The following is a 16275-nucleotide window of genomic DNA, read 5'->3' as shown; positions in this document are numbered from 1 at the left end:
ATTGAACAATACTTGTCCCTACCAATATTATGTGATCACTTAAATTAGCATCGAACAATTTAAGCAGCACAGAAAGGGTTAGAACACGTTTTCTCCTCAAGCGCTGACAAAATGGAAAAATAAGGTGGCGTTGCCTTTCCCCTATTTCATTTGAGACTTCTGCTTTTTTGTGATTTGGTCCTTCCAAATTCCAAACCTACGCCCCGGCCTGCTATTGCAACCAGTCATTCCAAAGTTTGGTCCGTTGTGATTTTTTCTTGTTATTTAAATCAATATTGTTGTTTAAGTGATTGACGTTTTTTACCACTAGGTGGCACACACTAAAACACAATGTCCCTTTAAATATTTATTGGTGTGATAAATGAGAGCAAAACTAAGGAAAAAAAACTATATATGTGTATATTTATATAGAGCGGTATACATTAGCAAGCCATGAACATATTTTTGGCTCCATTGGATTTGATCACACCTAATATTGTGTTCCTCTGCAATTGAGGCAATGATGTGAAGCGCCACCATTGCAATGGAACAAATTATTCACCAGCCGGTGGAAAGACACATGAGCGGAAATCTTAGCTCAAAACATTCTGACGATGAAAAGATACAGTAAAAGCAAGACACACTTTCTGACCTTGGTCTTCTTGCCCGTGTGTCTTTTGTCGACAGAAACTCTATTTGCCTCTTTGACTTGTTTGCTCCTTTACATCTCTTCGGCTGTCGTATTTTGATTTCAGTGGAGAGCTCAATCGTTACTGAGTGATGGTACCATCAGTATAATGCAGATGTTGTAAAACTGTCAACTGCTGACAGATTGACAGACACGGTCAAGTCGTCGATTATTACGAGAGACAGAGAGGGAGGGAACGATAGAGAGAAAGCAGATCTAGGATACGAGGAGATGCAAGGGTGTAGAGTCTTACAACTTGCAAATGTTGGCTAGCTATTAGTGAAATAAAGCTTTTGGCCTTTATTTTGTGAGCACCAAATCTATTGAGTTGAATGAAAGACACCAAAAATATCATATTTCTGTGGAGTAAATGTATAGTTTTGTTTAGACTGAAGTTTCTAATGCCTGAACCTTGATCAATGAACATAATTAAGGAAGGTCAGATCCCAGCCAAAATGACTCGATTGGAATCGATCCTTTGGAAAAAAAAATAAAAATCAGACCAAATCTATGAAGAGAAACTATATCCTACATCCTCCTCAAAATCACATTCTAAATGATTATTTTTCAAACACGATTTCTACAATGTTGCTTATTTTCATTCAACTGGCATTTTCTTCTTCATGTTCAGAGCGTCATTTCTGACTCGGAATGAAGAAATTGTTACAAGGTCACCAACAAAACACAATTTCATTGGTCGTTTATGGATGGAGTGTTTACCATTATTGAACTACTGAATTTGACATCAATGAGATGGCTTTTCTCAGAGCTATACAATAACATTTAAACAAGCCTTCAAAATAAAATTCAAGAAGTTCTGCCAGTTTCTCCCTTAACCTTTTTTTCCCCTAAACGGTAGACGTTAAAGATTTCGTAACGCATCTCATTACCATTTTGAACTATTTGTAAAACCCTTTACCTGATCTTCTCATTTTTATATATTATAACATTGTATTGCGGCAGCACGGCGGCGCAGTGGTTAGCGCTTGTGCGGCACAGTTCATGTCATGGGAACCTGTCGTGGGTTCAAATCCAGCTCCAGACTTTCTGTGCGGAGTTTGTATGTTCTCCCCGTGCTTGCGTGGGTTTCCTCCGGGCACTCCGGTTTCCTCCCACATTCCAAAGACATGCATTTCAGGTGAATTGGCCGGTCCAAATTGTCCCTAGGTGTGAATGAGCGAATGAGTTGTCTGTCCCTGTGTGCCCTGCGATTGGCCGGCAACCAGTTCAGGGTGTCCCCTGCCCACTGCCCGATGATTGCTGGGATGGGCTCCAGCCCCCCGCGACCCTACTGAGGATAAGCGGTACGGCTAATGAGATGAGATGAGATAACATTGTATTGCTGTATTTTGTATGTTTCAGGTCATAAAAAAACAAAAACTATTTAGAATTCAAGTTGTTAAATTCAGTCAACACAGTGATCCTGAGCTGTATCCTTGTTTACTTATTGCAGTTTTTCATCGTGCAATGTGATCCGCATTCTGATTAGCTAAACAGAGGAAAAGGCTTTCTATCACTAAAGTTAGACTTCACAACCCGCTAAACTTGCTCTGGGGCCACATGCGTGTCTTAAGCCCTTCCCAGTGGCTCCCTGGTGCTTTTTCGTAATTGTTTGATAATGGTAAAAATACAAGTTTTTTGTAGGACTGAATCGGAAGGTATATGTGTCATGATTACTGATGGGAATCACCTGTGCCCGCTCATTTGGCGCCAACCGGCGCGGGTTCTTATTGGCTCCCTGTCACTGTCAGTCCCCTGTTGTCAGTCCGTCTGCGCACCTCAGAGTATACTAGGCAAGCTTTTTTCGACCCTGACTCCCATCCGACCCGTTATTTGCTCCGGTCTGTCTACTACCTGTTTTGATCCTGACCACGTCTGATCTCCCGTCCTGGCTTACGACCCCTTTTTGTCACCGAGTAATGACTAATACTTGAGCCTGTTAATCGTGTTTGTTTTTGAGTGATAAATAAAAATATAAACAATGCAATAAATTAGTAAATACATGTTTCTTTTTCACTGATTTAACTATTATGGGGTGTTTTGGGAACGCAACCCCTGTGAACAACAAGGGATTAGTCTATTATAACTTGAATTTTCAAATGGTGTCTTTGGAGAAGCTTACTTTTAACCCCATTTTTCTGTGATCAAACCTGGCATAAGAATTCAACTGCAAGACGAACACCATTGATTTTAGAGCGAATGCATACATAAAAAAAGGGATATATAGACATTAAGCGTCACTGTGTAATTTCCAACAGATGTCGATTCAAAGGGGAAAAACTTTATTTGGTCCAGATGGTCTCAGTCAGAGGCAGAATGCACAACTTGACTTCATTGGCTCTGACAATATGTTTCCCCTCCTGATAGGAATTAAAACGGTCGTTCGTTTGTCACCGCTCGCTACACAGATTAAAATGCGGCAATGAAATGTTTCTTGGCGATAATGCACCATACTTACTCAAACGCCTGTTCTTTATCTCTAGCAGAGGGTGGACATAAGGAACATTTCCCTCTGATGAATTTTTTAATGCCACGAATTGCTTACTTGATTGGGAATGCACAGACAAATCTGCTTTTTTCCTCTACCAGCCAAAGGCATAATGCCTGTAATCACCTTGCTCCATCACGAGGCTGCCTATGTGAGCAGTTGTGTCTCTCCAGCCGCTGGATGATGCTCAGTATCAGGGCCTGCGATCAGGTGTAACATGGTGTAGCAACCAGGTGTAGCACCCACCTATCAGCCTTTGATAAATGTATTTGTTTTAGAAGGCTGATGGGTATTGATCTCCAGAGGCCAAGATTATAGGGCCTTCTCCACAGGCCTGCACCCTACATCCGTGATTCTCCACAAGTGTGCCATGACTCCTTGTCTATATACCGCATGGGATTGCCCAATTGTATCATTCCAAAAAAAGATGTTACTTTTTCCATTAATCAGCTAATTATAACATTCACCCATATCAGTAGGTGGCTGCAATTAAGCATGTTTTATATATGAAAATAATGTGTTCATGAGATAGTTTAGGAAAAAAATAGTAAACTACTTATGTTTGAAGAAGCTGTTTCACACAAACAACAAAATAAAATCAAATGAAGTAAACGTTTTGCACAACATTCAGTTTATCCCCGCAAAAAAATGAAGATGAAAAAAACCTAGTAAAACACTATTTGGATCCACTGGCAGATACCTCGTGGTACTTTTGAACTACCGTTTTTTTATGTTTTTATACAAGAAAAGAAGAAAAATAAAAAAAACAAAAAAAACAGGTAAATGTACATTCCCAAATTACAGCAACATGATTAACAAAAATGAATAAACTGTGTTACTTCTTGGTCTGCCATCACAATAAGAAAAATGTACGCTGTCAATTTAGGTAAAGTGAGATTTTAAGCTTCTTAAGAATAGGCTACATTTTATCCTACACAATTTAACGTTTTATGGATAGAAATCAGGAGCCCGGATTGAATTTTTTTGCAAATTCCGACTGGTGATGTGTGTCTAGATTTTTTTTTTTTAAAGTATGCCTTGGTTGAAAAAGGTTGAGAAACACTGGTCTGTGATCCGAAAAAAAGGGAGTCATGGCGGTGTAAAAAGGATACAAATGATCCCAGAATGAAACGTGCTTATTTGAGCCTACATTCTATATTTTGTGTACTTAAGCGCATCGAATAAGGATATACTTTCTATAACAGTGTCCAGCAGCAGGATCAGGGCAGTACCCGATCTTCACAGGTTGCAGTTTATCACAGACACGCTTATTCAAGTTCTGGTTTCATCGTTACCTCATCCTTATCTGTCTCGTTTAACCTGTTCTTGTTATAAGCTGACACACAATCCATTGAGCTTTTTGAACACCTACTAAAAACGCCTTGTTATTGGGCTTTTTCCTCTCCAAAACACAATACGTTTTATATAAAAAAATCCCGTACGTGTATTACATTATTATGAGGCCTGCTTGTTGTCAGTCATTCTCGATGATAGCAATTATAATGCATTTTGAAACACACAAACTAAAGCAATAAATGTTGGTTTAAATGTTTGATTAACAATATTAAAGATAAGAAAAACAACCAGTACGAAATTGCGCTGATCTCACAGGGACTTTGACCACTAGATGTAACTGTAAGATGTGATGCAACTGAAAACAAGTGCTAAGAAATACAAGGAATAATACAAGCAACAGGGACTCAAAGTTACCAAAAGGCCCCAATTTACTTTCTAATTTCTTTGGCCAGCTTTTTTCTGGTTTTTGGGGAACCAATAAAGACAAAATGGTAGACTTTTACTCTATTTTCTGTTTTATAAGTTGCTCAAGAGTATAAGTTACACCAGCCCAAAAAATGCATAATTTAGAAGGAGAAAACGTAAAATAGGCGCACCTGGAGTATAATTTTCATTTATGGAGAAATTGATATGATGGTTCATATATTTTTAATGTTATTTTTAAATGAATTAAGCTGCGCTGCAAGAGAGTGGGATGAAATCCATCGTGCATCCTCGACAAAATAAAAGAAACAAAGAACAATGGTGGGTAGATGATTTAAATTAAAACCAGTGAGAGAGAAGCCGGGCCCGGATGTATTGATTGATTTTTTTTTTTCTAAAGCTTTTACCTTTAGCAAAGAATGATGCTTATTGGTAGAAATTCATCTACTTGCACTCTCATTAATCAATATCAGTATTTGTGACAACTCACCAGTTAATGTGCATGTTTGTATTATATTTTATTGATATGTATGTGTTTGCTTTGTTTGATTTCAGTTTAGCATTTATAGATACCATCATATATTTATCTCTTTTCATTTTGTGTTTTACTTTTTTATCCGTCGATCTCTCAAACTATTTTGTCGTATTTTGCTGATTCTATCTTAAAATTTGCTTCAAGGTCAAAGTGAGCTTCCTTTGTGAGACAATCTCATAACACACAATCTCGTAACGCAGACGTGAAAGGTGCTACCATCCCGGGTGGGACTTCCCACAGTCTAATTTTCAAGCATTCACTGTAACTAGTAAAACCCCCTCTGGATCTTCCTGAGCGGTCCATCATAATGTACACGTTTTATCGTCTATAAGTGATAAATAACAATGTGTGTGCATGGTGCAGGGTATCTGATTAGAGTTTCCACCACAGTGGTTTTTACTCATAGATGAAAGACTGGCTTTAAATGACGATGTCTACTTTCCGCAGTGCTGCACTGAGTCACAATCCACTTGACCCAGTGGCCTGTAAAACTGCACTTATCTGATATAATGATCACAATGATTTTTGAGTAGTCTCAAGAGTAAGAAGAGGAACGTTTGTATTACGTGCAGACTGAAACATTTGTATACTCATTAACATTAATGAGGTTATTGCTGTTTTCACCGTTTTACACAAAAAAAAACACGTCATACTGCTTTTATGAGAAGTCATACAAGCAAAAGTCAACAATTCCAACATGTTATTGAGTACAACGTAACAATGTGATTTATGTTTTGAAGTCAGATTATTAGAGCTGTAGGACAGCACGACGGTTTAGCGGCACAGTTCTGAGGTCATGGGATCAAAACCTTCCTGTGCGGAGTTTGTATGTTCTCCCGGTGCTTGCGTGGGTTTCCTCCGGGGACTCCAATTTCCTCCAAAATTCCAAAAAACATACATTTCAGGATAATTGGCCAGTCCAAATTGTCCCTAGGTGTGAATGAGCAAGTGACTTTTCTGTCTTTGTGTGCCCTGCAAATGGCTGGCAACCAGGTAAGCCTGTCCCCTGCCCACTGCCCAAAGATGCCTGGGATGGGCTCCAGCACCCCGGGACCCTACTGAGGATAAGCAATGCAGATAATGGATGGATGGATGAATATTAGAGCCGTATGAAGTTAAACACTTCAAAGAGGTACAGTGTAATATATGAGCACTACAGACGCTGCCCTACCTACGGATTAGTTAGGTTTCGGACGATAATTGGTAAGTTGAATTCGTTCCGCTGCAGTTGCTTCGGTGCTATATTTTGTATGTTTATGGTTTATATAAGTATATTTAAGGCTTGTATAAGTAACCTGTATTGTTTTGTACTGTACACATATTAGTAAACATTAGGTAAGATGTTGAAAATGTCCGGAAAGTGCATGACATCAACGACGCCCGCAGCCTGCAAACCAGTCCAGAAAGTCTGACGGCCAAAAAAAGCGTTCCGACCATTTTCTCAACAGCATCAAGCTTTCTTATTCCACTTTCATTTCAAAAGAAACGGCACGCCTCTCCTTTACACTGTACACCAACCAATATTGAATGGATGCACAAGATATTAAACAATAAAAACGTCAAAGTTCTTAGTGAGCTAGCGATACAGTACACGTTGTTATGATTACACACAAACCAGGAAGTAGAAGCTGGATTTCTTCTTCGGCGAGGATGCTGGGTAAACTCTCACAGCGCAACGCACCAGAAAGAAGCACTAAAATACTGTCCTCTACTCGGAAATAAGTGCACACAAAACAAAATCTAACTTGCAGCAATGTCTGGATATTTTTTGACATCCCGAAAAAAATTATCACTTTATAATGAAATGTAACTGGAAATATGTGTAACAAAGCACAATGTTTTGGGTTTTTGGGAGTACAAGTTGTTGCAAGATCGTGGACAATCATCTCAGCTACCTTTAGGAGAGCCTCATGTTATGTAAAAAATACTACAAATCTTTTGACCTGTGAGTAGGAAAAAAAAAATATACAATAGTTCATGCATTTTTCTTTTTTTTTTCAAATTGAAATATTTTTCAGCAAGACCTATTATTTCCTAGTTTCTTTCATACTTGTTTTGGATTTGGAATATAATGTGCACTGCGTTGTCAAAATATGAAACAAAAAATTCACGTCTCTGTCAATGAAGTTCTTGAAATTGGTCACACCAGACGCTAATGCAAACCATAGTTTTTTTTTTTTTTCCTTTTGTATGATATTCAAATTGTAGACTCATTTTACTATCGTTACTTTATTTACGACCTACAGAACACTGTATAATAGGTGCACAGCAGTCTTGGAAATTATCTGAAAAAGAAATGTACTGAAAAATACATTGTATGGAATTATTACACTTTACGAATCATGATTTGGTCTTGTTATAGTCACAGTGCCCTAAGTTTGCTCAGAAATTTCTTATATTTTGTGTTTGAAACAAAAGAAGGTTATGAGGTAATATTTATTTATTTGACAGGGTTTGATATGGCTGTTCACTCTACTTAACCAAGAAGAAGTGTATAAATCAACTTGCCAAACATGTTTCCTTTGTTTTCATCTTTCCATTATGGCCGTCAATGAAACCATAGAGCTTCCACTTCCTGTAATATCGCCTTAGATTTCCAATATCCCTGACGTGTTTTTCCATCTTTCACAGATCAAGACTTTGCAGGCTTGTTAGATGAAAAATTATCAATACATGACAAAGCATCAGCAAAAGAGTATGAACCTTTTTGCCAACATGCTCTTGTACCCAGCATCAATAATTAAGCCACTGATTCAGAACATTATTTTCAATGCACGGAAGACGTCTGGCAATGTTTGGGTTTGTTACATTTTGTGTAAATCGATAAAAGCTTTTATAGGGAATTCGATTTAGCTATAGTACTTTTTTTAGTCTTTTTCTGCAATTGATTTATTTTCGAGGAATAAATAAATCACTGTCACCCGGGCAAAGTTGCAGTTCTGTTGTCGACTTTATTTCTCATTTGTTTAATATTACTCCTTAATAAATATTGATTTACTATCTTAATTACACGTTAATCTCAAAGCACAAAGGTTGCACTTTTATGACTCTCTCAAGCCATCTTCCAAATTTCCTGTTTTCCCCAACGGCACCCGGAGAGGCCCATAAAAGTGGATGGCAGCCATTAAAAAGACAAGTGTCAATATCAGCAACATAGACTGACCTAGCCTCTTATCGATGATGTGCAGCTAGTTTTAAAAGCTATTAAAAAAGTCATGTTTTTATCACTTTTATGCACCACCTTTTCCTATGTACAATTATTCTACATTAATTGTAATATATGAATAATCAGCTTCTTAAGTTGAAACCCTAGTCATCCATTTTTGGGATACATTCATAGGGAATGTTAAAATTGTGCCCTTTATTGTCTATACATGTAACTGATTGCTACTTATAGCTGGATGTACACTTGTATGTTGTGTCTCATATTAGGTGGAATTTTTGTTTTTCTTTTACAATTAAAAGAGATAGCAAAGTTTGTGGTTTACTGATATCCTTGCAGTAATTAGCATTAAAGCAGTTTGCACAAGACATCAAGGTTGCACGATTAAATCAGCATGTATTAGACCCATTGCTGAGAAAGCGGGCAGAAGAGCATTGATAAACCATAAAATGGTTCCAATATGGCTGATCGATGAGGCTTTGTGAGGAGAGCCCTCGGGGCTTTGATTTTCCTCTCAAACAGCAATCCGGGATCTTGGCTCTTCAAAGGCAAACGCCAACTTTGCTGTTATTGTTGTTGTGGTTCCCCCCTTACATCTCGGCCCCCCATGTTTGAGTGATGTCACTGAGGTCGATTTTACCCATGTCCATAAAGGCTCTCCCACACTTGAATCACCCAGGAGACGGCATCTGTTGGTCTGTGCGATGGTAACAACCGCCAATAAAGGTCAATCTCCCATGGTAATAGCCAATTGGGTTTGTTCCCATTATTGGCGCTCTGAGCTGTGGTCAACAGATTGAGAACCGGCACTGCCGCAAGTTAGGCTGCAGCCTGAGGTGGCTCAGATCCGCCTTGGAGTGATCTTCGTTTAGTCTTGTGTTGGCCTAATCCTCACTCCATCATCCGCGGCGCCAATACGAGAAGACTTGAGGCAGTTGCGTCACAAAGGGCGAACTGTCTAACCATTTCTGCTAATTGCCTCATTAATGATTCACCAGTGTTAGGCTGCTCTAGCACTTCGCTGCGGGGAGCAAATTGTTCTGATTGGTTTGCCTCTGTCAATTATTGATGAGGCGGTGAGCTGAAGTGCTAACACCTGGCTTTGCAGGTCCAAATGGCCCTGCATTCCCATCACACACTCTGTTATCACACACCCTGGGACCGCATTGACTCTTGAAGAGCTGACAAATCTTGACTGCTGCTGTTTCTGTCAGAACGGATGTAACCCACCCAGGCCCTTGGCTGTGATCTCTCCGGTGAGGTTGTCTGCTCGCTTGGTCCTCGGCTGTGCAAGAAAGTGGACGCTGCCGTCATGTGTCCTTGAAGCCATAGGTGGTTTAAGTGGAATTGTCAAATGGGCAGATGTAAGGGATACAACTGTATATGTGACACAGCAACCAGTCGGAGTGGGAACTCTAAGATACACTGTAATAGGATTTACATTATAAGGCTCACGACAATGGGGCAAAATTCCACAATAAAATTTGCGATACATGGGTCCAACATTTGATCAACAATTATTTACACAAATAAAAGTTTAGTTCTAAAATTAGGTTTGAGATTAGTCTTAATTCTTAATTCAATGAAATATTTTTGCAAAAATTGTACTAAAAATGTGCAAATCCAAACAAACTTATTTTACTATATTTTATATTGAAAAGACTGCAGGAAGATTGAATTAAATGTTCTTCTTTTTGTTACCGTTGTGTAACAAAGGATGCAACACGTTCAGATGTACGAAATGGCACTAAAAAGTTTATCCGAGGTTAATGTTTACTTAGAGATTTTATTTTATTTGGTTTTTACTGCTATAACATAACAGCCCAAGCCAAAATTGAATATTAATTATCTTAGTCTCCACCCACTATCAATGGTAATGGTTAAATCTTAGAGTGGAAAACCTTGGTCCCTGGAGTTTTGCATGTTTTGGGAGTTTCTTTGCTCTAAGCACGGTGTATTCAAAATATAGGATTGCAGTGCTACCACATGCTACAAATCATCCATAGTTTATTACAGCAGCTTATAGCAAATTACAAAATGGGATACTGACACAAAAATGACATAAAACGAAAATACTTTACAGCAATGCTCATTTTTGTATTGACAAGGTTGACTGTTCTTTGGTTCTTTACGGTGCATTAGGACCATCTGCTGTACACTTCCAGTAATAACGGGTTTGGTGAGTGGTTTCTTTTTAAGTGATACAGTTGGCTAAGAAACACTTTTGACTTGACAATGGCACTCTTAAATGCTACTATGAAAACATTTTAAAAATCTGAAAATCCTCTTTATTCATTCTGAAATATGATTTCTACAGAGCTTGCTAATGGTGTAATCATTTACAGTATACTACCTGTGTTGGAAAAGGAAAACTGCAAAACATTCAAGATACACCTGTGTTGAATGTTTGAAGCTAGCCGCTAGTGACCCAAGGCTAGCCACATCACATTATCTGCGTGTTAAATGCTTGCAAAAGTATGATACAATGTCAGTATTTTTGCCTGTATTATAAGTATTATATTCAAAGAAGTTTGTTCCTGACACTATCCACTAAACAAGTGGTGTGCATATTACCTTTTGTTTAATATCTTCTTCCCTTGCTGAATTATCTCCATTTGGTCACTGCTCTTGTGTAGCCCTCCACCTACTGGAACACCCAGTAATTGCTCAATAAGCATCCAAAACAAAGGAGAAAGGTGGTATCACAGTATTTTCTAAAATTGCCCTTAACAACGTATGAGGTTAAAGAACATCTGAAAATTAACACAAAAGATTAACATCAAGGAAGAGTGTATAATGGCGTGTACCGACTTGTTGGAGTTGCGCCAGTGTTGAATTCGCTCTTCTACCTTTGGCCTTAATTGAAGCTGATTGAAAAGTCCGCCCCATGCAGATGACACTGTCATTCCAAATCTCTGCCAAGTGGGCTCGCCGTGCACACTCGCAGGGTGGTCACTCGGCCTTTGTTTTTACATTGGCATCGGTGACAGCAAAGTCCCTCCGCCCCTTATATAATGTGACCATGACTCACTGTGTGTTACTGTAAACCCTGCACACTGAGACAAAAGTACATTACAGCTCGCAATGCCGTCTTTGGGTTTTCATGCTCCACATTATAGCCGGTGTATGGAAGCCTGACACGCATGTCTGAGTGTGGTTGTCTGAGTCACACTTGAATAACCACCTTTTTTTCCCCTGTCTGTTTTCTCTCTCTCCCTTCTTTGTTTTTTCAGACATCACCATAACCAAGCAGTTAGGACATCAGAGAGGACGGTCAATCACAAGAAGACACCAAAAAAGCACAACATTGAAACATGTCTTCACTGGGGAGACGAAAGACTGACCTGCTGAAATTCCTTAAAATTGCTACTTCGGACTTGTTCCCTGATATTTTACATCCACCTTACTTTTCTACGAAACAGGAAAAAAAGAAGAAAAAGAAAAAGACTGCACTCGAGAGACAGTGACATTGGGAGGACTATTTTTTGTTTCCTTCAGCAGGAACTTGACTAATGCATGCTTGTGTAAATAGTTGATCATAAAACCATACCCGCACTCTTAATGCGGGCGACATACCAAGTTGTTCTCAACATCCCATAAACCTTCATGACTGTGTATAGTCCTCATGGCCCACCATTTTCCACACAAAGACACAATCCTACTTGCTCCAGACAACGTGTAATTATCATCGTCAGTATAATTTCTTCTCTGCCTTTCAGGACTGTAAAAAAAGCAAAAGTTATTTCCAATTATTACTCGTGTGGTCTTCGCCCACCAGTTTCCGCTTTACCACATGTATATAGAAAAACCGAAGCATGAAACATGATAAGCTATATCGTGTATCATAGCATCTCCTCACGGCTGTATTATAGACATCAACATCCACATGTGGATATTTAAGAAACCATTTTCATTTTCTTGAATAAGAAAAACACAATTATGTGTTTTTGCTAGCCTGTATTATGATCTTAGAAAAAGGCATTTTTTGTAGGCAAGATTGTGACATAATAAGGTTATATCACACATTATTTCTACCTATAATAATGAAATAATGGTCAAAAGGGAAGCATCTGTGTTCAACGTGACTTGGAAAAATAGTTATCTCTAATCATAATAATCAGATCGTCCCTTCGTTAAAAATGTAATTGTTCCAAAAAGAGCTGGGAGGAGATTCAAAAAATGATGCAATGTAAACAGGGAATTCTTCATTTTTTGTGGACAGAGAACCTAATGGACTGACAGATAACCTCAATAGGAATGAGACACAACCTTACACTCTCAAAGGGGAATTGAACGGCCCCACTACCACCATTTACATACCCTACCTCTCAGTGAGTGATCTGCACGGAAGCGCCTGTCACTTTTTACCAAATCTGTCAATCCGCTTTCCTGCTGCATGCCACTAAGACCACCATTCTCATTGTTGGATGGTATGGGTGGACAAAACCATATGACGCACAGTGAAATAAGCTAGCTCATGCTTGAAGGTTCGCAACCGAAAAGAAGCACTGTTCAATTACACCATATATGTACAGTATTTCCACACTGCATAGCCAGAGATGCTTCATGTCGAGTTGGGATTTAATCGTTCCACCACTTCTCCTCACAAGTATCACACTTCAAGACAATTTAACTCACTTATTCCAATAACGAACGTTGCACCTCAGCAGAATAAGTGGCAGAGAGTTGAAAGGTCTTTTTCAAAAGGGGGCACGTGGTCTCACTTTTGGTGTCTCACAGAACCTGGCCACATTGTGCGTGGGTGGCAGGCAAACTGGGGCGCGCCAATTAAATGGCAGCTTACAAAGTGGTACAGGGCATCCTGCCAGCAGCTGTCCATTCACCCCACGTCAAAGGGATTTGTACATCTCAGCGAGTCCGCATGCTGCCAAAAAAGTCCAAAACCAAAGCTGTGTTCTGAAGCGAAACAACATTCAACTTTTTGGTCAAGTGAACTTTTGGTCCGTTTGCTCTTAAAAGTCATTGTTTGTGACCAACAGAAAACATTAAAACGTTTAAATCCTTAACTGACCTTGAACTGCTAGCACGTTTTGCAGCTAACACGCTCTGCTGTAATGACTTTATTGTCCTACTTGATGACTACTTCGCTCAAATGGGTAAAGATGCAAACCCAGGCATAAATTTAGAATTTAAAAAAAGAGGATACATACATTGTATTTTTTTAACCAAAGCCTTGTATGCAAAGCCAACAATCTAAAACAATACATACCCTGATGACGTATTTCACAATTACATCTTGTTACAGGAGTGCAAAGTACCACAAATAAGCTAGAATCCTATCCACTGAAAAAGTTTGATCCTTATTTTAAATGTACTTGTAAAATGAGAAAATGACGTAAAATAAGAAAATGTATTTAATCTGGCAGACGGCATACCATTTTCGTTCAATATAAGTTTTTTTTTTATTATTTTACAAACAAAAAATGCCTTGAACTAAATTTTAAATTAAAACATCCCAACTTCTCGGGTTTGCATTAAAAAAAAACATTTGAAAGAACAAGTTAAAAAAGAAAAAAAAAAACACGGGCATTATGCACAAAAAGTGGACATATCCGAGAACATATATAATTTTGGGTCATTCCAACATTGGTTCCAAGATACTGACTAGGCTCAAGATGTATGTAAACACACACACTGCAGAATGTCATTTTTCCTGTCAGACACAAACAAACAAAATAATATACACACATACAGATAGATCCCAAGAGCAAGGCAGTATGTAAACAGATCCTCAACATAATGGGAATGTTCAGTGTGCAAACAATAAGCTGTTAGCATAATTACAGGTCAAAGAAACATTACCTGATTGGCTATATTGTAGGTATATTGACATGATATGTGGGTGTTGTGAGGATGCAAATGAAAAGAAATTCAATGGATGCAGAATCAACCTCAGTTTATTTTTCTCTTTTTGCATCCCTTTTCTGTGTTCTACTTAATCAGCTTCCTCTTCCATCTTGAGCCCATTTCTACTATTCCATTTCCCATTAAATTGAAACGATTATTGACCTATCAGTAAATCATCTCATCGATTTAGTTTCCCATTGCTCCAAATGCTGTAATCATATTTACTGTGGACGGACATACTGATAAATATTGTTTATGCACTTTTCCGTGATTGGGGTGGATAAGTGTCCGTCAGATTTAAAGTTATGGTCCACTCCTGTGCACTTTTAGCTAATTGACTTATTTTCTCTTTATTGGATTGATCATCCAAACTGTTCTTTCAACTAGTCAACCAGCATCCATCCGTCCAAACACTTAATCATAGTCATCCCAGGCTTGGTGGACGACTAAAGCTGATTTTACAATGAGGATGCCTTGCATATAGATAATAAGTAAAGAAAAAACCTACTATGATTATCATAAATGCGTCTAGACTAGACTAGTTCATTGATGACATACTTGATGTTTGCTCTGCAGGAAGGACAATGATGAAACTAACCTCACATCATAAGGATATTGTGTTGCTGCCACACTGACACAAAGTGGCTGATGTCTGGTGGGTGTCTTGACGATTAACAGTGACCTAGAACCCGACATTTGTGGTAGCTGGGTCAAAGGTTAAAGGATTAAAGGTGGGGCAACTAATGGCAATAGCTCCACTCTTGATCCCCAACCTTGTGGATGGAAAAGCTAATTCACTGTATATTGCTTTACTTCTCATGCTCATTTTTTTAAAGCCCAAGTTTTTATGTTTATACAGCAGTTATAAATTTAAGTTCCTCAACGTGTTATCGCCCCAGATGACTTAAGCAAGATTACAGAAAATCGGATTGAATAAATAAATAAGCAGCCTGTGGCCAAATATGAGAGTGATGCAGTTGATGAATTATCTAAAACCAAATCATATGGCAATTTTGAAAAACACATGCACCCAAATGTCCCTTTTTGCGTGCCACCACAGAGGAATTCTCCAGTATCAAGGCAAACACATATTGACTTTGTTAAGAGCAAGAAAGAGAAGGATTTCTGAATACATACAATCATCAGAAAAAAGTTGATACAAATAAATGCCCAGAAGGCGCTGACAGGTGGTGTTCCACCTTGCAATGTTAAGCTGTACGGTCTGCTTTCTGACCGGTTTGAATTACTGGGCTTGAAATGCTTGAAAGCACAATTGATGAAGCTCAAATAAAGTGTGAAAAACAAAACAGACATCAAATAGACTTCCTGGTGGCTGACACAGGTGTATTTATGACAATGCAAGATGGCTTGCTACTTTCGAGGCAGAGGATCAGTGGCTTTTGAGACTGCTTGCTGGATGATAGGGTTCATAATGTAAAGTAAAGTAACTTAAGAGGATAGGCAAGGATGCATTGTATTCTGCCTGCCGTGAACAAGGTGTAATCCTTCCATTTAAGAATACAGAGATGCTCAAGGTTCAACACAGGTTTTACATCATTTACCATTGAGCTAAAAGTGTCTGTCACCACTCATAAGCACCTACTGCCTATTAAATTACCACATCAATAATGCAACTAAAAAATAAACCTGTCTGTTTCAATATGAAAACTACACAATGCTTGCTTCAAAAATGTAATGTATAAAGGGAATGGAACATTAATTTGCAACAATTGCATAATTTTCCAGACTATAAATAACACTTTTTGAAAAGGTTTACTATTGATGGGACATAAACGTATACTTGTACAAGGGAAAACGGACTAAACATCACAGTT

General features: G+C 38.5%; 1 protein-coding gene across 1 annotated transcript in view; it reads left to right on the top strand.

Moving 5' to 3' along the window:
• Positions 1-12626, top strand: part of mafa (MAF bZIP transcription factor a) — a 103713-nt gene extending 91087 nt beyond the window's left edge. The window contains exon 3 of the mRNA XM_088334626.1: positions 11806-12626. The gene's annotated coding sequence lies outside the window, so the exon portion shown is untranslated. The remainder of the gene's footprint in view (positions 1-11805) is intronic.
• The last annotated feature ends 3649 nt before the right edge of the window (positions 12627-16275 follow it).

The sequence above is a fragment of the Urocampus carinirostris genome, chromosome 4, assembly GCF_059441175.1.
Source record: "Urocampus carinirostris isolate Australia breed hairy pipefish chromosome 4, RoL_Ucar_1.0, whole genome shotgun sequence".
Classification (NCBI taxonomy): Eukaryota; Metazoa; Chordata; class Actinopteri; order Syngnathiformes; family Syngnathidae; genus Urocampus; species Urocampus carinirostris.
The sequence above is the reverse complement of the archived record's forward strand: the minus strand, read 5'-3'. Positions and strand labels throughout refer to the sequence as shown.